A 25,115-nucleotide genomic window follows, 5' to 3' on the forward strand; every position below is an offset into this window, starting at 1 on the left:
CTAAAATTCAAAAACGTAACAGTCTGATGAACCGTGTGAAAAACTAGCATTGCTTGAGAGACAGTTGATGAACCCCGTGCTAAACGTGAACAACTCGTGAAGGAAAATGAAAAAAAGCGAGTTTAATAATGTAAGAGCATTGTCAATTGATCAATCAAATTATGTGAGTAGAGTTTTTATAATTTAGAGAGTGGTTTAAGATGTTGTGAGTGAAAAAGAGAGAATGTTGTAATTTTTCTGTATATTTGAAAAGTTTATGTACCGCTTTAATTGTTTTTAATATTAGTTGAAAGTGACTGTAAGTGGAGAAAAGAGAAAAATTTATGATAGAGGTATGTAAAAAATTACTTAATTGAACAAAAAAGAGAAAAAACTGAAACTTTTAGTGTAATTTTAGATTTATAGATATTGGAATTCATGGCATATTTTTTTCTATTGTTACAAGCTATACACCAATCTATAAACAACACCATAGAAAATAAAACATGATATATGATCCATTTAATCTGACCCATTGGATTGATTGAGTTGTAATAAAACATATATATTTAGTCAGAATGAGTCAAACTAGAAAAGAAAATGATTGAAACGGGTTGACATTTCTCGAGTTTGTTTTCAAACTTTTATGTAACGAGAAAAAACAGATGAAACTTTTTAATACTTTTACTTTTTTAGTTTTTTATTTATACTTCGAGTTATTATTTTTTAATTAGTTTTTTGAGTTTTTTGATGAGAGGTTTTTGAATGGGTCAAAATGAATGAGATTTCAGAAACCCTCATTAAGAAATTCAAAAAAATAATTAAATCATAACTAGAAATATAAATAAAAAAACTATATAAGTATAAGAATACTAAAAACTTACCTTCGTTTTTCTTATTCCATTAAAAAACTCGAGAAATGTCAACTCGTTTTGACCTGTTCATCATTTTTTTATTTTTAGTCTGACCAATTATGTACATTTTGTTACAACCGATTCAATTCAATACATCGAATCGGATTTTTAGCTGAAATTTGAATCGAGTCGAATTTTTTGACTTGAAAATCCGAATCGAATAGAGAAAAAAAAAGTGATCAAAATATTTTGAATTGAATCAAATTTTTGGTAGAAAATTTTTAACTTGAACTTTTGGCGGGAAATTTTTAATTCAAATTTTTGGTGGGAAATTTTTAAGTCGAATTTTTGGCGGGATATTTAAGTCGAATTTTTGGCGAAAAATTTTAAAAAACAAAAATGTCTTATGATCCCAAGTTCGGGGGAAGTCTGGATATGAGGGAGGCCAAAAGGACATTTTAAAAAAGAGAGTTTAACATGAAGTTGCTTCTCTTATTAACATATTTGAGTCACTCGTCACTGAAATGAGAAGTCCCAGCATCATCAACGATTTGTCAGAGATCAACATGAAGTTGTTGGATTTACTGCCTTTCAAATGGAACAACAGTGTAATAACCATCAAAAGAACCACAAATCTGAATACCATAACACTCTCAGAGTTGACTTCTACCATAAATTCTTTTGAATTAATGGATGACAAGCTCCGAATAAATAATCAATCCAAAGAAAATAAAGCTGGTACAAGTGTTGTAGGTGGAAGAAGTCAAGCAAGTTTTATCCTTCCCGAGGTACACACTTGTGTTCTCAAGCATGTATAGATAAAGTAGAGCGTTATAGAGCTCATAATGCCGCATTGATCAATGAAAATTTAGACATTAAAAGTTAGAACGATGAATAATAAAAGGCTGAAAAGGTAATAACTACTAGAATCAAAACTCATCATGACGACATGGCAAAAATGCATGGTAAAATGCTTGAGTCTACTAAAAATATTGAATTTCTGAAAAGCGAATAGCCGAGTTAAATGCTAAAATTGAGAAACTAGAACTAGAGCTTTCTGAAAGAAAAATAACCGTGGAAAGGTTTGAAATGACGTCTGATAAACTGAATGGCATTATTGGGGCACAAATGGGGTGAAACATAAGACAGGTTTAGGCTATGATAATACTGCATTTCCTTCACCGTTTAATGACAATTACACTAGTCTACCCCCACTTTAGTTTCAACACCCAACCTGAGAAAGAAATGGTATATGGTGTTGAACATGTTCCAAAACCAAAGACATTTGTTCCTCATGTCTCCAAAACTGTTGATCCAATCCTGACGCAAGTTAGTTTTAGTAGTAATTTATCTTGTTCAGCAGGTTGTGTAGAAGAAAGTGGGTCGTGGAAATAGACATGAGTTGCGATTGTGAAACTGTTTATGGTGAAACATGTGTTGAAATTTGTAAGAATTTGAAAAAGCCTGTTGATATGAACATATCAAGTTGTTCATTATCAAGTTGTGAGCCTAAGGATAATTCAAGTCAAAACAGAGTTTTTGAAAATGAAAAGACAAGTACTTCATGTAAATATGTTCCACCAAGTAAACAATCATTTTCTCAAACAACCAATCAATTAAAAAATCCTCAGTCATACAACTTCTGTGATAACAACTACTATGGTCATTATCAACAAAATTATGTTGATCAATATTACACCAATGTTTTTGATGAGCGCCATAGAACTCATCAGAATTATAATATGGTTGATGTGGTGGGAAAGGTGATCCTTGGAAAGGAACATGATTATAAAACCCATTTAATATGGACATATTAAATGGGTTCATATTAAATGGGTTTTATAATCATGTTCCTTTCCAAGGATCACCTTTCCCACCGCATCAACCATATTATAATTCTGATGAGTTCTATGGCGCTCCTAAGAGAAAATGATGTTTTGTTTTTGGTAATTCTTCTCACCTTGCAAGAACTAGTTAAAGCAACAAATTGATATTCAAAGGCGGCTTAGTCAGTCCCAAAAAGGAGCTTTTAGTTGCTAAGATTCAAGGAATGATCAAATGATAGTGAAGCCAGTGAAGTAGATGTGAGATCAAAGTTAATAATATAAAACGCAAGAGAAAACCTTTTAGGAAAACTAAGAAAGATAAAATAAAAAAGGATCCTAAGACTGTAAGGTCTGAGGATTCACCGAAAACAGTTTTAAAACCAAGAAAAGAAAAGTCCAAAATTTCAAAAAACCAAGGAATAATTTTTTTCTTGGATTCCTAGAGATAAGTTTATGAACTTCGTGCTAAACGTGAACAACTCGTTAAGGAACATGAAAAAAAGCTAGTTAAATATTGTAAGAGCATTGTCAATTCATCAATCAAATTATGTGAGCGGAGTTTTCATAACAGAGAGTGGTTTAAGATGTTGTGAGTGAAAGATAGAGAATGTTGTGATTTTTCTGTATATTTGAAAAGTTTCTGTATCACTCTAATTTAGAGAGTCGGTTTACGGTTGACCTTCCCGAGACAAAATGTCTCAGGAACCATTGTCTATTTAAACACTTAGTGCATGTAGGGTCAATCAAGGAGGACTATCAATAGTATTCGGCACTTAGATAGTGAGTGTCGGGTGGGAGACAAACCCTTGCTATTTGATGCTAAACCATTCGATGGCGTATTTGAGTCTTTTGTAAGCGACATGGGAGGAAAAACTTCAAGAATGGGAAATGTTACATATGGTACTTTGTGCTTCAACAACGTCAACCATGTTCAAATGGCTCAACCACAACTTGTCGAGCGTTTTTGAAACTCACCTCGTCCAACTACTTCTCTCACAAGATGGATCCAACATCAGCTGCTGGTTTCGGTTTGAATCTTTTCAACGTTGTTATACAATGTGATAATGCATGCTTAAGATATTCCATCTGACAATAATTTTCCTGAACTTTTCACTAAAGACATCGATCATGCCTGATTCGAATTTCTGTTCGAATTGCTTGGCATGATAAAATCTGATTAAAATAACTGATTATATCTTTTTGTATGTAAATTTGTAAATAATTTTCAAATATGTAAGAATTTTAGAAGGAGAAATTGAGTTAAGTTTAATTCACCAAAAATATTTTTAGTTTGTTTTAAGAAAAACAAAAATGAGTCGCTTGACTTGCCAAAAACATTTTATACTCTCTTTAAGAAAATCGGAAAAAGTTTCAAAAAGATATTCTCTCGTTTAAAGGGAGCTATTTTAGTTTGCATCCTCTTCCTACACCTAACTTAGTCTTCACCGATATCTCTATGGACTTTATCTCTGGGCTTCCTAAAGCTTATGGTAAAGATTCCATTTTAGGAGTGCTTGATGGGTTCACTAAATATGCACATTTATGGGTCTCTCACATCCATATACTGCTACTACCATTGCTCAAGTTTTTTTTATAATGTGTTTAAGCTTCATGGGTGCCCAAACACTATAGTTTCAGATAGGGATCCCATTTTTTTGAGCCATTTTTGGAGAGACTTTATGAAACTGCAAGGAATTCAGTTGGCATTTTCATCAGCTTACCATCCACAAACAGATGGTCAAACAGATCAGGTATTAAAAAGATGTCTTGAATCGTATTTGCGTTGCATGGTCATGGATGACCCTATGCAATGGCCAAAGTGGTTAACAATGGCGGAATGGTGGTACAATACTACCTTCCACTCAACAATTGGGATGTCTCCTTTTGAGGCACTCTATGGTATTCTTTCACCTCTACACATGCCTTACATTCCAAATAATACTAAAATTCACTCTATTGAAGAATGGTTTAAACAAAGAGAAATTAAGTTGCTTGCTTTAAAAACCAATTTGGCTAAGGCCAAGAATAGAATGAAACATATTGCAGACAAACACAGATCTGAAAGAGATATCAAGGTATGTGATTGGGTTTATGTAAACCTTCAGTTGTATGTGCATAACTCTATTAAAGATCACAGGAACAAAAAGTTGGGTCCTAAGTATTTTGGGCCTTACTTAGTTCTAGAAAGAATAGGACATGTAGCTTCTAAACTGTATTTGCCAGACTCTGCCCACATCCATCACACATTCCATTTTTCCTTACTGAAAGCTGCAATGGGTTCTCCTACTACTGTTACTCCATTACCTGTTACACCAAGGTTTGTTGTGCAACCAAGAGCTACTTTGGACCGTCAATTTATTAAAAAAGGTTCTAAAGCAGGCGTTAAGTGTAGGTTCCCAGCCGGATCTACACGAGATATCTCGTTCTACGTAGGTGCGGAATCCCTACGTAAGACGTTACGATCGTAGAAGACGATACGAGTTAACACAATCGAACACACGTTACAATAAACAAAGACTCGTTATATTGCAACCGGAAACACGTGATACAATGATCACTGAATACAGAACTCGTAAACACGTAAAACTGATTGTTTTTAATACTGCCGTAACCTAGCTGATTATAAAGGCGACAACTTCGCCTGGCATGTTCAGGCGAAGTTGTCCCTAACTTCGCTTAGTTCACAAGTTCGCCTGTATCAGCGAACTTGTGAGCTAACTTCGCTTACATACAAAAACACAAATCTAACAAACTCGATTACAGACACTTGACACTGAACTACTGACATCATGTACCAACAGACTCCCCCTTGGCAGTAGCTTCATATCTTTATCTTCAAACACGTGTCTTGTAATCTTCAACAATCTTGTATCTTCATCTTTAAGCATGAACTCCTTTACGTACACAAACTGATACAATTCTTTGATATTTCTTCGCTTCGTCTTTCCAAGCAGGAATATAAAATATCTTCTTCTCATTCAGCACCTGCAGATCAGCTTGCGACAAGTTCACTAGATGCATCGGATCATAGACTCTCAGCAGCTCTTGTTCATCTTCGTCTTCCATTACTGCTTCAGCTGTCTCACAATCTACATACCACCACTTCAGGTCTTTGAGCACATCCTTGGGCATCTGTTTCATCGGCACCTCTTTTAGACACCGGATCGGCTTATACTTCATAATCATCCAAGGCTTGCCATCTGCTCTCAACCCTCTATCTTTGTCTTCGATAAGTTTTCCCTTTTGTGGTTTCAACAGCTCGAACTTCTTTTCCTTTATACTCTCCTTCCATACTATATTCCCGATGACTCTAGCCATATTATCATCACTTCGATTTATCAATCCCAATCTGGCTAAGTCTTTCACTTCACACTCAGGCAATGTATTCAATGATCTCAGCAGCCTTTTGAAGTACTGAACACCATCATACCTTTTAATCACAAAGAGCCTCAACTGCTCATCATATATCTAGCAAATGATCCCCTTTCTCGCTTCAGCATAGCCTATAATGTTGTAACTCTTCTTAAACATAGTAGGGACCGCCGGTTTCTTCGTTTTTACAAACCATTGAGCATAGCCTTCTTTCCATCTAGGCTGCTCTTCCCATTCTGTCTCATCATTTCCAATCTCTTGACTCATATCTGCGTTATCGACTTCCGGTATCTCATGCTCCACATTCTCTTCTACAATCTCTCCCTCTTCAATATCATTATCAATCACTATCTCTGCACCAATCTTCTCTATCTCATCCACCGGTAATACATCATCATCACCTATATACTCATCATCCATCTCCTCAACGTCCACTACCACCACGTCATCACCACCAGCTGCACTTGTCGACTCCCCCTGAGTTGTGGAAGTCCCAAGAGCTTGTTCAGTTCTTGGCAACTCTCCACCTGCACCTTTCGATGCATTGGGATCATCGTCTCTATCATTGCGCTTCTTCGTCCTCAGCTCATCGCCTTTACAGCTCGTCTCCCCTTGAAATAATGATAAGTCTGACCTTTAATTTCCTTTATATAGGGTCAAAGTCATACAGGCGAAGTTATGGATAACTTCACCTATTGCAGGCAAAGTTATGCACAACTTCGCTGATATTAAAATATTTCAAAACCAACCCCATAATTTGAACAATTTGCAATTAAGTTTTAAAACAACCTTCAAAGCGTTAAATGATACGATCAAGACCAAGTAACCAGGTATAAAATCATACAACTACATAAGTAGAAAAATTTTAAAAATAAAGTACACGGGATCAAATTTCAGTCTCGATAGGGACTACCATGTTTTAGAAAAGATCCGAACAGGAATCATACTAACTACGTGACTGTCACACAGATCCGTGTTCAGCCGTATTATGCCATAAATAAACAGGTTGTAAGCAGGTAAATAACTTAGAATGGTTTTCATCGTTTCTGTGATACGGGTTAGGTTCAATTAAGCTCAAAATTTAAATGGGCAACAACTCAGAGATTATGATGCCTCCTATCTATTCTCAAAGCGTATTTGGCTTTCTCCAAGTCACCCCGAGTTGACCTCGACCCGTAGTGTCTGATTAAATAGTAATTCCTCTTCGATCTTCAGACTCTTCTTCCCGTTTTCTTTCTTACATCATGATTGAGAAGTATTAATTTATGAACTCTAGAATATCTCAATAACTCACAAACTTCAGAGTAGTAAACAACTGCAAGTTCCGAATCTGGATCACTGCAGTTTCTTGACACACTATCTTCACGGGAATCAGAACACTCACGGGCTCGTGTATGACTGGGTAATCGCTTTTCTGCCTATCATTTGGAAAGGTATATATGGAGACATGCACAACTCTTAAGAAGTTTCCATGTAAAATCGAGTAGATTTAGTTAGTATCACTTATACTTTTACGCACCATAAAAAGCTACCATGACATACAATGACTGTTCTAAAGTCTTTTAGGCCTAATAACTTCACTAGTTAAGCACACAGAATCAGTATATGTATCACTTTCCAAGGTTGGATCAATTTTCTGTTAAACATAGTAAAGGAACTTCTTACGAAGTAGTAGACTTGAAAAATAATTTCATCTCCCGGAAAAAATTTTAACTTCAATCGCCCCAATCAAATTGAAGTTTTCAGGTAAACGGCTATCCTGAAGATCCAATGGATCAGCTGGACCGACCACATATAAGTATGTGTCCTTCTAACTAAGTATGATCTACTAATTTTCAGCGAAAGAATAAAAACACATCATAAACCGCCCCGGTCACTTTCAGTCATCTGGTTAATGGCTATCCTCATATTCTACAAGTAGAAATGAGTACCAAACATATCCGAAGATATGTCCTTCAAACTGAGGCAACCGACATAATTCTAAGCGATAGTGACGTGGGTTTTTTTTTTTTTTTAAGCAAAGTCACAAAACACGGTTACTCGGGATTGATCATCCCATTCAGCTCAACAAGGTTTTGAAAACGATTTTTGTCAAACGCTTTAGTAAACAAGTCAGCGAAATTATCTAATGTATCAACCTTTTCGAGCATAATCAGTTTCTTCTCAGCACAATCCCGTATAAAATGATGACGAATGTCAATATGTTTAGTTTTACTGTGTTTTACGGGATTGTTAGTTACTGAGATAGCAGCAGTATTATCAATGCAAATAGGAGTATGAGTGAAATTCAGACCATAATCGCGCAACTGTTGTTGAATCCAAAGAACCTGGGAGCAGCAGTTTGATGCTGCCATATATTCTGCTTCACAGGTTGAAATGGCGACTGAGGTCTGCTTCTTGCATTGCCATGACACTAATCTGCCTCCAAGAAACTGACATCCACCTGTCGTTGACTTCCGACTCAGATTGCATCCTCCATAATCAGAATCTGTGTAGGCGACCAACTCCAAGTCTCCTCCTCTCGTGTACCACAACCCCAGCTTAGGTTTGCCTTTGAGATAGCGCAATATCCTCTTCGCACCCTTCAAGTGAGATTCCTTCGGGTTTGCCTGAAAGCGTGCACAAAGACAAACTGCAAACATAATATCAGGTCGAGAAGTAGTTAAGTACATTAAAGAACCTATTATTGCCCGATATTGGGTTGGGTCCACGTCTGCATCGTTGTCTGAATCAGCACCCAATTTATGGTTGACGCAGACTGGAGTATCGTATGGAGTGCTGTCCTCCATCTTGAAGCGTTTGAGAACATCATGGACATATTTAGTCTGATGAATGAACATCCCATCTTTCTTCTGAACAACCTGCAGTCCTAAAAAGAAAGTTAGTTCACCCATAGCACTCATTTCAAATCTCTTCTTCATGACGGCCTCAAACTCCTGACACATGGCGACTTTTGATGCAGCAAAGATGATGTCGTCCACGTAGACTTGCACCAGTAGAAAGTCGCTCCCTTTTCTCTTGAAGAACAAAGTGCTATCAATCTTTCCCCGTTCAAACTCATTCTCAAGCAAGTAGTCGGATAGTGTTGAGTACCAGGCACGAGGGGCCTGATGTAGCCCATACAGTGCTTTACTTAGCTTGTATACGTGATCAGGAAAGTCTGGGTCAGGAAAACCCGGAGGTTGCTCAACGTACACAACCTCATCGACTTTGCCGTTAAAGAACGCACTATTCACGTCTAACTGAAATACCTTCATCTCCTTATGTGCAGCAAATGCCAAAAACAATCGGATGGCTTCCAATCTCGCCACAGGAGCAAACACCTCATTGTAATCAATCCCCTCTTGCTGATTAAAACCTTTTACAACCAGCCTCGCCTTGTTCCTGATAATAATCCCTTTCTCATCTCTCTTGCATTTGAAGACCCATTTTGTGCCAATCGCATGCACATTCTTTGGTTTTGCAACCAAGTTCCATACCTCCATCTTCTTAAACTGGGCTAATTCTTCTTGCATGGCTTCGACCCACGAATTGTCCTTGAGAGCCATTTGATAGTTCTTTGGTTCAATCTGGCTGATGAAGCAGGTGTACAAGCATTCGTTGATTATGCCTGAATCTTTAATGCTTGTATAAACACAGGTGTGCTCATTCAAGCTTTGTCTTTTTTGTACACCGTCGGACAGATCACCTATCACATTCTCCAATGGGTGATTTTTTTGAACTCTCGTAGTCGGAACCGCACTGACTTGCAGATTGTCTTCCAGATTCGAAGATAGCTCATCAGTGGGTGATTGTTGTTGAGAGTGAAACGGATTGAAGAATTCCTCTTCTGTAGAGGCAGCAGGGGTGTCGAGAGCATTTGACGAGGAAGGCTGACATTCATCATACTTCGGTCGTTGCACATAATTGTCTTCCTCATCATAAATCATCTTCGAAGCAATTCTTTCATCTACTTCTGCACAATCCAAGTAAGGTATGTTAAAAGATTTGAAAAGTCTATCATAGTCGAAAACCCCAGCGGGTCCCGTGCTTGGTTTTGGTGATTTGTAACTTGTGATATCAGTGTTACACACCACCTCAACCTTGCTGGTCGATGTATTAAAGACTCGTCTGTTGGGAGTCCCAACAACGTATCCGACTAAAATTCCTTCGTCGGCTACTTCACCAAATTTAGAATTTGTCTTTAATATCGAACACGGGGACCCGAATGGTTCAAGACCACTCAATTTGGGCTTTCTCCCATGCATAAGTTCATAACATGTTTTATTTAATCTTTTAACGGCTAACACTCGATTAAGGATATAACAGGCTGTTGCAACAGCTTCAGCCCAGAACACCACAGGAAGTTTCGAATCAGCCAGCATGGTTCTGGCTCCTTCAATTAACGTTCTGTTCTTCCTCTCAGCCACTCCATTTTGTTGCGGAGTATACGGAGCGCTGTACTGGTGTTTGATTCCTTTCTATAAGCAGAAGAGTTCCATCTGATAGTTCTTGACTCAGTCCCATTGTCACTCCTTATGTATTTAACTCTTTTTCCCATAATGTTCTCAACTTTGGTAATCAAATTTATTACCATCTGAACAGTTTCATCCTTTGACTTCAGGAAATATACCCAAGAGTATCGAGAGAAATCATCAGTGATCACCAAGCAGTAAGATGTTCCTCTTAGGCTTTTTGCATTCACGGGACCAAAGAGATCCATGTGAAGTAAGTCTAGGGTACTGACTATTGAATTAACCTTCTTGGTGTGATGGGATTTCTTGTGTTGCTTTCCCTTTTTGCAAGATAAACATTGGTCTTCAAAGTTGAAATTCTTCAAAGGAACACCCAGCACAAGCCCATTCTTGACAATGTAGTTCATTTTCCGAAGATGAATATGCCCCATTCTTCTATGCCATAATTCGGACTCCGATTCAGTTGCTTTCGACAGAAGACACGATTCTTCTGTGGCCATCTCAGTCGACCTCATGTCCATAATATACGTATTCTTTTCTCTTTGAGCCTTCATAACTATCCAATCCTCTGGTATCTTGAAACCAGGATATAGCACGATCGCTTCATTCTTGGTAAAGTGCACGGTGTAGTCTTTGTCACAAATCTGCGAAACACTCAGCAGATTGTGCTTCAGTTCTTCAACAAAATTTACTTTCTCTAACGTCATCTTTCCGTTAGTCACCGTCCCAATTCCTGTGATCCTTCCACCACTCTCTCCAGCGAAACTCACTCTTCCTCTCTGAACAGGTTTCCATTCGTGTAACAAACTCTTGTTACCCGTCATGTGCCGGGAACAGCCGCTATCCACAACCCATAGATTGTTTGCAGCCCTGTTCAACTGTTCCTGCACGATTAAAACAGATGATTAAAATCTGGGGACCCAAGACCTATTGGTCTTGGGTCGATACATCCCGTACCTTGGCTGTCCAAAGTTAGTATCAGAATAATTTCTGTAAGTCCTAAAAGGATACCTTCTTGGAGATTGACTATGAGGCCATCCAAACCTTCTAGAATTAAATGAATTATTACTCATTCTTTGGTTGTTAACAGTGAAAAACTGAGATTGATTTCTTTGAAAACCAGGATTAGTCCAATTTCTGAACTTTGAAGAGTTTTCATTTTTACCATTATAGTGATTAGTTCTATTCTCAGTTTTTGAAGGTCTCATACCTCTGAATCTCTGCTTCAGAGGGCAATCAGCAATTAGGTGTCCTAATTGATTACATCTGAAACAACTCCTGTGTTCAACTTTCTTTTCAATAGTTGTTTTAGATGATGAGGCTGCATTACTTACCGTTTGTCTCACATATGGTGGGACATACGGGTTTAGTGGAGATTTTTTTTCAGTTGTTTTATGTTTCTCTCCACTTTTTGGTAACACTGCCTTTTCTTTTGTCTCACTCGACTCGGATGACTTATCCGAGTTTGATGAGACAGGACTAGGAACAGAAATCTTCACATTAGACACAGGCTTACTCGTTTCGCCTTTACTAACTTCTGGATCTTTAATAGTTACCTTAACCGGAACTGTCTGACTATAATCAACATCAACAGATTTCTGATTACTATGATCATAAGTGTAATTATGATTGTAAGGTGGTGGAACTTCATGATAACCAATTCCTCCCCTTTTAACTGGGGAACCTTGATCACTAACGAGGTGATCAAGTATAGCGGAGGAATTTCTGAATTGCTCAAGTTTCCTGTTTAGTTCCACCACTTTCACCTGGTGATCAGCTATCTGTTTATCCCTTTCAGCTATTAGTTTGGTTTTCTCTTCTAATACTTCATAGCTAAGATCAATTACTTTAATTTTTTCAGCTAGATTTGCTTTAAGACTCCTAATATCTTTCTCACTAGCTTTTATTTTCACTTTATAACTGTTTTCTCTAGCTTTAGTGAAATGATGATCTTCTTTTAAGGTTTTAAATTGAGCATCCAAACTAACATACTGATCAGTTATAGTTGTCAATTATTCAGACAGATTTTCACACTTAGTACAAGGGAGTTTGGTACTTACCTCAGAGAGCTGGTCTTTCACATCTGCCATGTAAGCTTCATTTTGAGCTTCTGCCATGTAAGCTTCACTTTCGCCAGTCACTTTCTCAGTATCTGCAGTTTCGATGTTCGCCAAATTGGCCTGTTTGAACACTTCTTCAACATGCAGATTCCAGTTATACTCCCCATTCTGTCTGGATATCATGGCTCTATTATCATTACCACCCCCACTCTGTTGTGTAGACCTGTTTTGACTGCGTTCTACACGTTCATTTGTGCACTCCTTCGCAAAATGGCCATTCTGTTGACAGTTGTAACACCTGACCTTCGACTTATCGAACCCTGGTCTTTCACCAACAAACTTCCTACCTGTCTTCTTCATAAACTTCTTAACCCTTCTCACAATCATCGCCATCTGCCACTGCAGATCCATCTCTTCCAGATCATCAGCATCGATCTGATCATAGTCTTCATCCAATGTTGCAGGATCAACAATCTTACCCTGAATGTAATTTTCATACGAAGCAATGAAAGATGCATAGAGAGCAAACTGCTGTTCAGCAGATTTAACACTCATGGGCATCTTTGAGTAGTTGTTGTTCGAAACACTTGGGGAAAAACTACTCTTGGTTGCTTGAGGTTTAGAAGCATTTGATCCTCCAGCTACAAAGCACACATCACCATTCATGTTGAGAGATACATGACCTTCATGTGTTGAGTTAGCGCCCGACTCTCCCTTTGAGTAGTAAGCAGACGAATCAGACTTCGAACTTGAACTTGAGTTTACTTTTGCACCATACATTCCTGGATCCTGAATCTGATCAGTTGGTGTCTCTTTTCGAACCATGTTTAGTTCAAAAGTTCATAGCTTGTTAACTGTTGTTTCCAGGTCATAGTCGGCAAAGTGTTTGTCTTCTCTCATCAACACAGTGTACATCTCCCATTTCGGTGGGAGAGCATCAAGAAGCTTTTCAACGATCTCATCTTCTTTGTAAGTAATGGAATAGTTGTTGAGTTCGGTCATCAGATGATAATATCTAGTGATGATATCATCAAGTGATTCATTCTTCAAGTACTTGAATACCGAGAATTGGGTTTTAAGTAGTTTAATCTTTGATGCACGAATCCCCACATTACCCTCAAAACGGTTTTCAAGTACTTCCCAAAGCTCTCTAGCAGTTTTATACTTTCTGAAGGTGTGTAGAATCTCTTGTGGAAGAGCCATTGTTATCGCTGCATGAGCTTTGCTTTCAGCCTCATACATTTTCTTTTCTTCTTCTTCCATTTCTTTGTATTTCTTTATCTGATCACGACCCTCATACTCTGTAGTTGGTGGAATGTAACCATCTTGTATGCACACCCACATTTTCGCATCTTGGTACTTGACGTATTGCTCAAACCGATCTTTCCACGCTACAAAATCAGTTCCTTTAAGCATCTTCGGTGCCTTTGTAGCTGAACCCGCTTCCACTTCCATCTTCACCAGTTCCGTAATGTTTATTGAAGACATCTTTCACAAAACACAAAGAAACCCGAAAAATAAAAATTTTATTTTTAACAGTACTGTAGGCGAAGTTGTGGATAACTTCGCTTAAGTCTGAACTTCGCTGATTCTGAACTTCGCTCCCTTTGTTAAATTCGCCTGATTCGGCGAAGTTGTGTATAACTTCGCTTAAGGTAAGCGAACTTGTGAGATAGGCGAAGTTGTGGGTAACTTTGCTTGAGATAAGCGAACTTGAGAAGGTAGGCGAAGTTGTGGATAACTTCGCTTAACCTTATATCTTCGCCGAAACCCTACGAACAGTGACGGCAACTTCGCCTGATGAACACGAAGTTTTTGCAGGTTTGATTTCTGGATTTTACGAGGTTTGTGAAGGTGTAATGGGTTGTTTATGATGGTAGGAGGTGAGTATAACACAAAAACTCGATAAACACGTCCCGCGAATAGTTGAACGGAACGATTTCTACACCCGCGTGATAATCCCGAACCACAATCACGAGCAAAAGCTCTGATACCAATTGTGAATAACTTCGCTTAACCTTATATCTTTGCCTAAACCCTAAAATTTAAGCGACAACTTCGCCTGAACCCCATAACTTCGCCTGCGGCGCTGATCGGCCAGAAACGCATCAGAAAACGTGCCAGAAACACCAAAACGCAGATCTCGAACCATAGCATAAGAGCCTAAGGCTCTGATACCACTTGTAAGTCCCCCCGGGGCGTCGCCGATCGATACGAGATCCGCACGAGGTCTAGGAGTGCGGAATCCTCCTAGACTCGTTTATTGGTGCAGAAGACGAAGAACACGATTACACACAAACACATACACGAACAAACACACGAATGGGATAAACACATCTGCAGATCTTTTATATAATAACCAAACACGTTACAAACCAAACATAAACAGAAACACGGCCGACCCGAGGTGAGCTCTACCTCGGGTCGTCCCACACGACTCTCCCTCTCTGTTTCTCTCTAGACAATTGAACTTAACACTCAAAACTCTCACTTTTCTGGATTTTCAAACCTAAACAAGACACGTATATATATATCGAAACAACTTCGCGGGCTTGGGCTTGGGCCAGTAGGCGAAGTTGTTCTAACTTCGCCTACGGCAGAAGTTGTTACAACTTCGCCTACGGCAGAAGTTGTTACAACTTCGCCTATGGCGAATTTGTTAACTTCGTACTTTGTTTCGGCTGAACAGAATTGCATAGCGACGGTCACAAAACATGCACCAACATTAAGGCTTTAGTTCATTGGGAGAATTTGCCAATTACCGAGGCTACATGGGAAGATTTGGAATATTTGCAGCTCAGATTTCCCAATTTCCAATCTTGAGGACAAAATTTTTATTATACAGGGGAGTATTGTTACAACTATAAAGGGTACGGGGACCATTTCCGTAATTGTGTAAAAGAATAGTACAGGGACTAGTGTTAGTAATGGGATTTGCCATTGCTTAACAATTTGAACAGAATCTGCTTAAAACACAAGTCCAATGTATTCTAATATAATTGCATTCGAACAGAGGATCAAATGTAGTTTGCTTTAATAACGTATTCAAATCAAAAAATCAACAAAGTCAAAGTTCGAATATGATATTATATTCGAATACAATTGTATTCGAATATGATATTGTATTCGAATAGAATGTCCTTTGATTCGAATACCTTTGATTACCTCTGATTATTCGAATAGAATTGATTGCATTAGAATAGAATGTTCTATTCGAATACCTTTGATTATTCGAATAAAATGTATGCTGAATAACAAACATGTATTCTAACAAACTTGTAGTAAATCTTTGGAGATTTTCACTCAACCCAACACATGCACTATTTCAAACACCAACTTTGAAGATTTACACACCACATAAACACACTTTTTCATAAACTTTTAACATTCTTGAACTTTGAACTTAAACAAACTTATTTTCTTGAACCTTTTGAAGAATACATGAACCCAAACCCACTTATTTTCTTGAAAATCTGTCTTTTGACACACAAGATCAAAATCCAAGGTTGTGACTCAAGATCTACAATTAGTAGAGCCCGAAAGCTCTGATACCAATTGTAGGTCCCGTGACCGGATCAAACAACAAAAAAACTAAGTACTAGTTTTCTTGGATCAACCTCTCAACTAGTTGGCGGAAACAACTAGGTAGGACCGAGATCCGGATCTTGTGGTGGTGTAAGAGTGGCGAAAAGTTAGAGAAGTGAGAGAGCGTTAGGTTAGAACAATATTATGGCAAAAGGTTAGTTGGTGTATGCGATACATACACTATATATGTGTGTGTGTGTATTCCCATACACTCATTCATTATAATCGGCCCAATGGGCTCCAAATACATAAGGCCTCGGCCCAAACATACATAAGTAAATAAACTAACAACATAAACGAAACCGAATACAAATACGAAAGACTAATACTAGAATGGGCCTTACAGTTTTAAACAAACGAGCTTGAACACAAATATGGGGAAGGGTTGTAACCGATCATTTAAACATCAAAATCTTACTAAAAAGTGTACTTGTTTGACTTTTAATTCCTCTGAAGTTTGACTTTCTCTTTTTTCTCCACAAGTTACTTTTCTAATTGCTCACATTTACTCTTCATTTCAGATGAGAACCGCCTATCTTTTTGCAACATCTTCCTTTATCGAACAAACAGCTGCAGACATGTTTCGCTCATTCCTCTCCATATCAACAATTACGGTCGTTGATGTAATTCTCATGCACAACAACGAAATATGTATTGTTTGTGTTATTGTTAATTTAATTATTATTTTTTATGAATTTTGATTCCTGTTGGAGAGTAAGATGTATTTATAGTTGAAATATGATAGAATTTAGTATTAGGATTTGAAAAAAATAAATATTTTAAAAAAAATAAATAATATCAATATCATACTTAAATTTTTATAATTAACGGTGTTACTACATAAAGTGGCTTGTCCTTGTAAATAAATCTACAGGCGAGTAAGCGTTGAAATGTGTATATGAAAATTCATAATTCCATCCTTTACCCATAAAAACCCTTACCTAAGAGCATTCTCAATCCATCCATCAAATTATGTGAGAGAGGTTTATATAATTTAAGGAGATGTTTAGGGTGTTGTGAGTGAATAAGAGAGAATAGTTGTGATTTTATGATATATTTGAAAAGTTCATATAACACCCTATAATTTTTTAATATATTTTGAGGGTAGTTGCGAGTGAAATAGAGAGAAATGAAATGATAAAAGTATAAAGAAATATTATTTAATTGAACATGAGAGAGAAAATGCAGTGATTTTAGTTTAAATTTGGATTTAGAGATAGATGATGAAATGAGAATGCTCTAAGAAGCATCAAGAAAGATTATTTCATAATATAAAAATAAAAAATTGTGCAAAATCAAATAGTAAAATTATAATATTTACGTAGTGTCATTTTGACACGTAATGTAACTTTAGGATGAAATATAAAATCTTTAACATCAAGATATAAGGTGTTCTAACATATCCACAACTAAAATTGACCTTGAACTTGCTAACTTATTAATTACAGCCAATTGATTAGGAGGTAGTGGATCACATTGGGTGATGCGTTTTTAGGGAAATTTTTTGGTAAAACATCAATAGATTCAACATACGCAAACGCTTATTTGTTAGGATGTTTGGAGTACCGTTTCGAGGTAAGTTTTACATCACTTTATTCGTATCCCCCTCACAATCAAAATCCATAAAACATCTTAAAATTCAAAAAAAAAGACTAAACGGAAGTCCAATGAAAACAGTTAATGTGAAAGGTGGGACCGGTGACAACTATTTTCTAAAATGAGATTATTATCAGCTAACTGCAAAAATGTGAAATTATTAAAATCCAATTTGCCTTTTATTAATAGCCATTAAAAAAAAACTAATGCTTGCATTAAAAAAAATCCAATTTATATGAAAACTTTACTGACCTAGTTGAATGGGTAATGCGTACATGAAATTACTAAACGGAGCTGACGATATGTTAGTGTCAACCAACATACGAATCAGTGCTAGATCAGTTGAACTCCCGACACATGTTTCAATTATGTTAGTTATAATTATCGTGAAAACGACTAAAAAGAATCAATTATAGGTACAAAGATAAGCCCTGAATCTAAACACTACACTTATATAAACTAAAATTTGAGTCAATTCTAGGTTTAATCTACGTGGTATGTGATGAAGTACTCCAACATAAACTGTACCATTAGATGTACAAAGATGAATAAGCACTTAATTTTAATTCATTTGATCACAAAGTTAACACTAAAGTCAAAATACCAATTTCACTGTCCACTATCGGCTTGGCTTTGCTTTGCATTACTTTACAATATACTTCTTTGAATATATAACTCATTTGAAAATAATTTATAAACTATGGATCAGAGCTGAAACAATAAGCATTAAATCATCAAACCAAAAAGTAACCTTGGCTCACGACGACATCTTCACCAAAATGGCATGATTGATTGTAGCAAACGCTTAAAACATTCTTTCATTATGGAATAAACAATTCGTGAAGATCTTTTAACATGTTTGCCCTTCAATACCAGTTTTAACACTTCATCACATAGACAAACACATCAATTTCATCATTACAATATGGCCAATATAGATCCAAAGAACATATGAATATACACTGACGACTCGTACAAAAAAACAAAAGCCCCAGACTTCATAAACAATATCCCCCTCGAAACATTGTTCCAAAACATTCAACTGCTCGAGGTAAATAAAAAACGAAAAAAATAACAAAAATTGCCCCCACCCAACCCCAAACTGTGAACCCATGTGTTTATTGACCGGACCCGACTATACTTGATCAGACTCCATCTTTGACCCACCCGACACCTTTCTGCAAAACCCCTGCGCATACCCAAATAATCTAGCTAACATTTTACTTAAAATTCTTGATTTAACATGCTTCAAAAACAGAATAAAATATCATGATCAACCTTAAGCTGGTAAAGTTAAATCCACTGCTTGTGCACCATCACCAACATGCTCTTCTTCCAACAAATAAGTCTCAATCTTAAAAGCCTTTTCATATATTTCATTATTGTCATAAGACTGTAAATTCTCAATCTTTTCTAAACCTTCCACATCATATATAGATTGAGCAAAATAATTAGCTTCTCCAGTATTACCCAAATTCTTTTCTACTTCGCCCACCTTTAATATGTTCTCGAGTCCTTCTAAACTCACGGTAACAATCCTTGGATCAGGACATACAAGAAGATCACCCAATGGTTTGATACAACCCTACTCACCAAGTACCTACAAATCATCATACATTATTATTGTTATTATTGTTATTATACAGTTTGGTAGTGATAGATAACACATTCAATATTTACAATTATAAATATATAGCTTACTAGATTTGTTCATTAGTGCAACACTGCCACCATCCTCGATTACAGACTACAAATATTTCATATATCATTATAACTTGTGATGAAAATTATGAAAATGTATAGCTGCAACCAGGAGCTATTACCCTGGCTAATCCTTTTACACAATATCATCACCAACTTGTTGTAGCCCCCTTGTCGCCCCAAAACCCCCCAAATTTGTAGCCCACTACGGGTGGCCTTATGAACAAATAATAGAATATTGATGATAAATTTTATTTTTCAATTTCTTGTTTGTCTTAACTATAATTTATTTATCAATATTGTTAATGCTTACGCCCTGCTTGCGGTGCACGCATATAATGTATATATGTGTGAACCCTCGGGTGTGCAAAAGTAAAATTGCACTAATTTTGACGTTATTTTACTAATCTCGTGAAAATAATGTTAAAGTGGCGGAAGTTTAATCAGGCATCATGTGGTGGCGTTGATAGCCGAAAGACAAGGGCACATGCACCAATCAGCCGGTGTCCCGATGATTGAGTGCTATGTGCCTTATGTCCAAGGCTTGATGCAAAACTACTATCGAGCCGGGGTTCTCACCGGAAGCAGCCTCTCTATCTAGGGATAGAGGTAAGGCTGTCTACATCTTACCCTCCTCAGACCCTACCATAGTATTGCTATTGGTGGGATATACTGAGTACGATGATGATGATGATGATGATGATGATGAATATTGTTAATGCTTCTTCCCTGTAAATAGTTTCATGTTTATTATATAATAATATGGATCATAGTTAGTCTCTTAATTCAAACAAGTATATAACTTTGTGACAATATGGATTATTATTATTAAATCACAATAGTGAATGGCCATAGTTCATCAAAAAGTTAAATATGCCTTAAAAAATGTCTGCAAGTTTCTGAAAATATAGAACGCATATTAAAGCTATGGAAACGAAAGTGAAACCGACTCGCAGAGGCAAGCGAAATGGGACCGCCTAAATACTGACTGCTTTGGACCTTTCTATGTGTCTGTTGAGAAATATCATATCTTTAAGTGAATGATTTAGAATGCTTAAAGATCAATTCGCTAAATGATAAGTGACGGATGTTTGCATTTTGAAGTTTTCATTAACTTCAATAAAACAGTTTTTTTGTTACGCAATGATAGTTTATTGAAGTTGTTTTTATCAATTTCTCTATTAATAACCGAGCTTGTGCTGTTTGTTTCCTGCGGTGAATCACATCATGCACCAGGTACGTTTCTTATCATATGGTGTTGACTAATTTTCTTAATCTTGATTTTCCACTTGCAATGCATATATTTGTTAAAGAGATGTTATGATACCATATGATATGCCTGAGTACCATTTCAAATATAAAGTTTGGCAATTGAATAAACCACTTTTAACGGACATATACATGCTATTCTACTTTCATAGCTCTTATATATATCTAGGGGTGCAAACGAGCTGAGCCGTTCATGAGCTACTTGAGATTGGATTTATAAGAAGCTTGAAATAAGTATAAGAAGCTTGAAACAAGCCAAGCCTTATCGAGCCCGAGCCTCAAATAAAGCTCGTTTAGTTATCGAGCCCGAGTCTCGTATAGGAAGATCATTTAGGCTCGTCTAGACTTAATAATTACAAAAAATTACTAAACAGCGGAGCTTTGGCTCGCTTAAGGGTTTTTGAAATATACAAAAAAAAATTACAAATGTATATAGATTAATAAATAATAAACAAACAACCCTAGCTTGAGTTTAAGCTCTCATAAGTCAAAACAAGCCGAGCCGAGCCGAGCCTGAGCTCAACTGGCTAGAGCTCGGCTTGTAAGTAGATTTTCAAGCTCGGGCTCGGGCTCAGCTTGTTTATTATTTATTAATTAACTTATATAAGTTTCTCATTATTTTTATATTTTTTGACAAAATCTTAAACGAGCCTAACATCGGCTCGAGCACAAGCTCGGCTATGTTGTGTGAAATTGAGATATAGAAGTCCAAAAGAGGTAAAACACAAAAATATATTGGGCTTAATGAGCCTAGACGAGCCTCCCATACAAAGGCTTGAGCTCGGGCTGGATAACTAATCGAGCTTTATTTAAGAAAAAGATTAACAAAATTGATAGAACAGTTACACCCAAATAGGTAATCAAGAAGTACATGATTGGTACATGATATAATTTCACTTTTAAATCATTCGTCATTTTCTCAAATAACCAAAACTCAGAAGACCTTTAATTGTTTTCAAGTATCTATTTTTTCATAGTTATTTTATATTTTTCAAACAATAATTTTTTACTTAATAAAATATTTCATATGTCATACTACACTTTCAAAAAAAAGTTCAGAGAGAAATGAACAAATTACATGTTAGTCCTTGGGATAGTTGATAACTTGATATAGATTGTGTTCTATTTCAATATCATATAAGATAAACTAAACGCTCTGTTTGTGGTGCGCGCATATAATGTGTATAATGTATGAACCCTCGGGTGGGCAAAAGTGAAATTGCACTAATTTTGACATTATTTTATAATCTCGTGAAAATAACGTTAAAAGTGATGGAAAGTTAATCAGGCATCATGTGGTGGCGTTAAAAGCCGAAAGACAAGGGTATATGCAACGACCAGCCGGTGTCTCGATGATTGAGTGTTATGTGTTTATGTTCAAGGCTTGATGCAAAACTACTATCGAGCCGGGGCTCTCACCGGAAGCAACCTCTCTATCCCTATGGGTTAAAGGTAAGGCTATCTACATCTTACCCTCGTCAGACTCTACTATAGTTTTGCTATTGGTGGGTCATACTGAGTATGATGATGATATAAGATCAACTAAAATTGTTAGCATGTAGAAAGTGAAATAAATTGGTCTAAACTGCATAAATCAGTGAATCACTGTTGAGTATAATATTATACTTTAATATTATTATATGTTTAGTTTAGTTTTTTAGTGTTATGTATTTAGTTAAGCTAAAGATTTTACTGGGTGATTACTAATAAGTATTAATTGTGACTATTAGATACTTTATTAAAAAAATTTATGTAATTGTTAACATCGATCATCATATTAATAAATAAAGTAAATTTTTAAAACTAATGACTAGCAACAGACTTCCATTTTAGTTCAGATAAACTATAGGATAGTTCAGATAAACTATTGGAGGGTTCAGTTTATACAACTTGAAGGATCAACTGATATATTTTATTTAAGAGAAAAATAAAAAATGAAGTCAACAAAAAGCTGACTACATAATTTTAATGATACGGACTCTTGCTAATTTTGAGGACCACGAAATCATTTGATTTATGATGTGGTAAGATTGAGTTTTATTATAAACAAATAGTATATTATAATGTAATACTTTCATATAATATTAAATTAAGAAAATAAAGGGTGATAAAAAACTTTTCAAATATATAGAAAAATCAAAAAATTTTGTCTCTCGTACACTCATAACATCTAAAACCACTCTCAATATTATAAAAACTCGACCCGCATAATTTGACGGATGAATTGACAATGCTCTTCTAATATTTATAAATTAACTCGTTTTTTTCATTTTTCCTTCAAGAGTTGTCCACGTTTGGCACGGAGTTCATCAACAGGTCAATAAGTTTTCCACAAAGTTCATCAGACTCTGTACCGATCACAGTAATGTCTCTGTTACGTTTTTGAATTTTAGCACGTTCACTCCCGATATTATCTTTCGGTTCTTTCACACCAGTTTTGTGTGTTAACACTTCATCCTTCAAAGAAAGCATTTCCTTCAAACAGAATCTTAACAAACCGACATCAAAAACCCATGGGTTTCCAATTCCAAAAGAATCTCTAGTTTCTCTTCGGTTTTGGTTCTTGGATCATTTTGGCGTAAACGGCACACATCCTCGAAAACGGTTAAAAAGTTGACCATTTTATGAATTGCAGTGCGTTCGCGAGCACTTTCGCTAAGGTTGTTAAGAGGACCGAAGTGCGGGTTATGTGGAAATAAATGAAATGCTTCCCTTGCCTCAATGGATTTCCAAGCTGCACTCCTTTTTTCAAAACTCGGGCTTTGATCTTTGTTTGTGGTTACAGAGGGTGGAGATTCTAAATGCCGTTCTTTGCCTGCAAATTTTAGAAGTGCATAACCGTCAAACAGGTGCGAAGGGGATGAAGCTAGAAAAATAAACTTATACAAGTTTAAAAAAGTGATAATTTCTTTTAAAACATACACTTAATAGGTGACAAAACTGTATCTAAAACTAAGTTTAAAATTTAAATCACACGGTATGCCATGTCACCAGTATTAATATAAATTAACTCGGTTGCTAAAAATGATTCAAAATTGCAAGTTGGTGTCTTCTATTTTGAGCATAAACTAATTTGTGCAGTTTGCCTTAAAAAGGTCATGAATTTATATAAAACAAATATACAAAACACAGGAAAAGAACAAGAAAACTACCAACAGACTTGCAAGAAGCTTGGACCAATTAAGTTGTTAATAGGTTGATCATCAGGCTCTGTGTCGAGTGATTTCTCAACAAGATTTTTAGAATTTCCGTTATCTTCTTGTGCACGTGAATATATCTTGAAGATCTACAGAAAAAAACATACACAATGAGTAATATGAAAAAAGATAGATCTTTTTAGATAATATTTATACTATTATTATAGCAATCTCAGAAGGCCTTTGAATTGTTTTCAAGTATATATTTTTCAAAGTCGTTTTATATTTTCAACATGAAATGGTTATTGGTTTTCAGATTTCGTGTAGTGTTCAACAACAAGATTTTACAACAACAAATGCGTACATACGAACCTCACTCGATCTGTAGCCGGTACTATGAACAATCAACATGTTATGTTCCGATCCCACCCGATCGGGATAGACTGTCAACACGCACAAATTTACAATATGGTCAACACACAAAATCCTCAAAGCAACAACTAAATCTCTTATGTCGTTTGAATAATTAATAAAACCAAAAATTCCACATAGCGAAAATTGCTTACATATGGGCAGGTATCTCATCAATCGATCTTCAGGAAATGAAAATGGACTAGAGCGGCAATTACGGCATAGCGGCGATATATGAAATGATTTAGATTTAGAGATGAGATGGATGAAGGCAACATATATGCGCATATATAGTGCTGAAACTAGATTAAACCCTAATTCGTGATTTACATTATAGCCCCTGAAGTTGTACGTTTATTTATATAGAACTCAACTCTTTAACGAATATATGCATATCATATGTTTTGACTTTTGAGTAATAAAACAACACAAAATATGACTCTGGATTTTATCAATTTAATTGGGTATACCAACATAACAACTATATAATCCCATGAGGGTCTAATTTTAAGATAATTTATTTTACTTCATACTTCAAAATCTTAGTCGGTTAGCATCGCATGTATAAGAGTATATTGGCAGATCTAGTAAAACAGTTTGCGTATTTAGATTTATATATATCACATACTCGTATTTACAAGTGAATCTATGATAATGGGAACAACGATTTTAAATGAATGTAAATATTTTGTATTGTTAGATCCAAATTTGGTTATCATTTGCCATATACGTTGATCCTGAAATTCACTCGTGTTGGGTTAAATAATTATGTTCATACGCGAGGAAGTCAAGTGATAAAGATGATAATCTGTGATCATAATTAAAGTTGTCGAGAAGACTATTGTCATTAAAGAAGCGGATATTCAGTGAA

At 36.2% G+C, this 25,115-nt stretch overlaps 1 long non-coding RNA gene across 1 annotated transcript in view; it reads right to left on the minus strand.

Annotated features, from left to right (window-relative positions):
- Positions 1–24,271, minus strand: part of LOC143621740 (uncharacterized) — a 50,844-nt gene extending 26,573 nt beyond the window's left edge. The window contains exon 1 of the long non-coding RNA XR_013151591.1: positions 24,229–24,271. This is a non-coding gene — a long non-coding RNA (uncharacterized LOC143621740). The remainder of the gene's footprint in view (positions 1–24,228) is intronic.
- Between the last annotated feature and the right edge of the window lie 844 nt (positions 24,272–25,115).

The sequence above is a fragment of the Bidens hawaiensis genome, unplaced genomic scaffold (genome assembly GCF_021521415.1).
Source record: "Bidens hawaiensis isolate Kalapana, Puna unplaced genomic scaffold, B.hawaiensis_p1.1 tig00002935_1, whole genome shotgun sequence".
In the NCBI taxonomy this organism is placed as follows: domain Eukaryota; kingdom Viridiplantae; phylum Streptophyta; class Magnoliopsida; order Asterales; family Asteraceae; genus Bidens; species Bidens hawaiensis.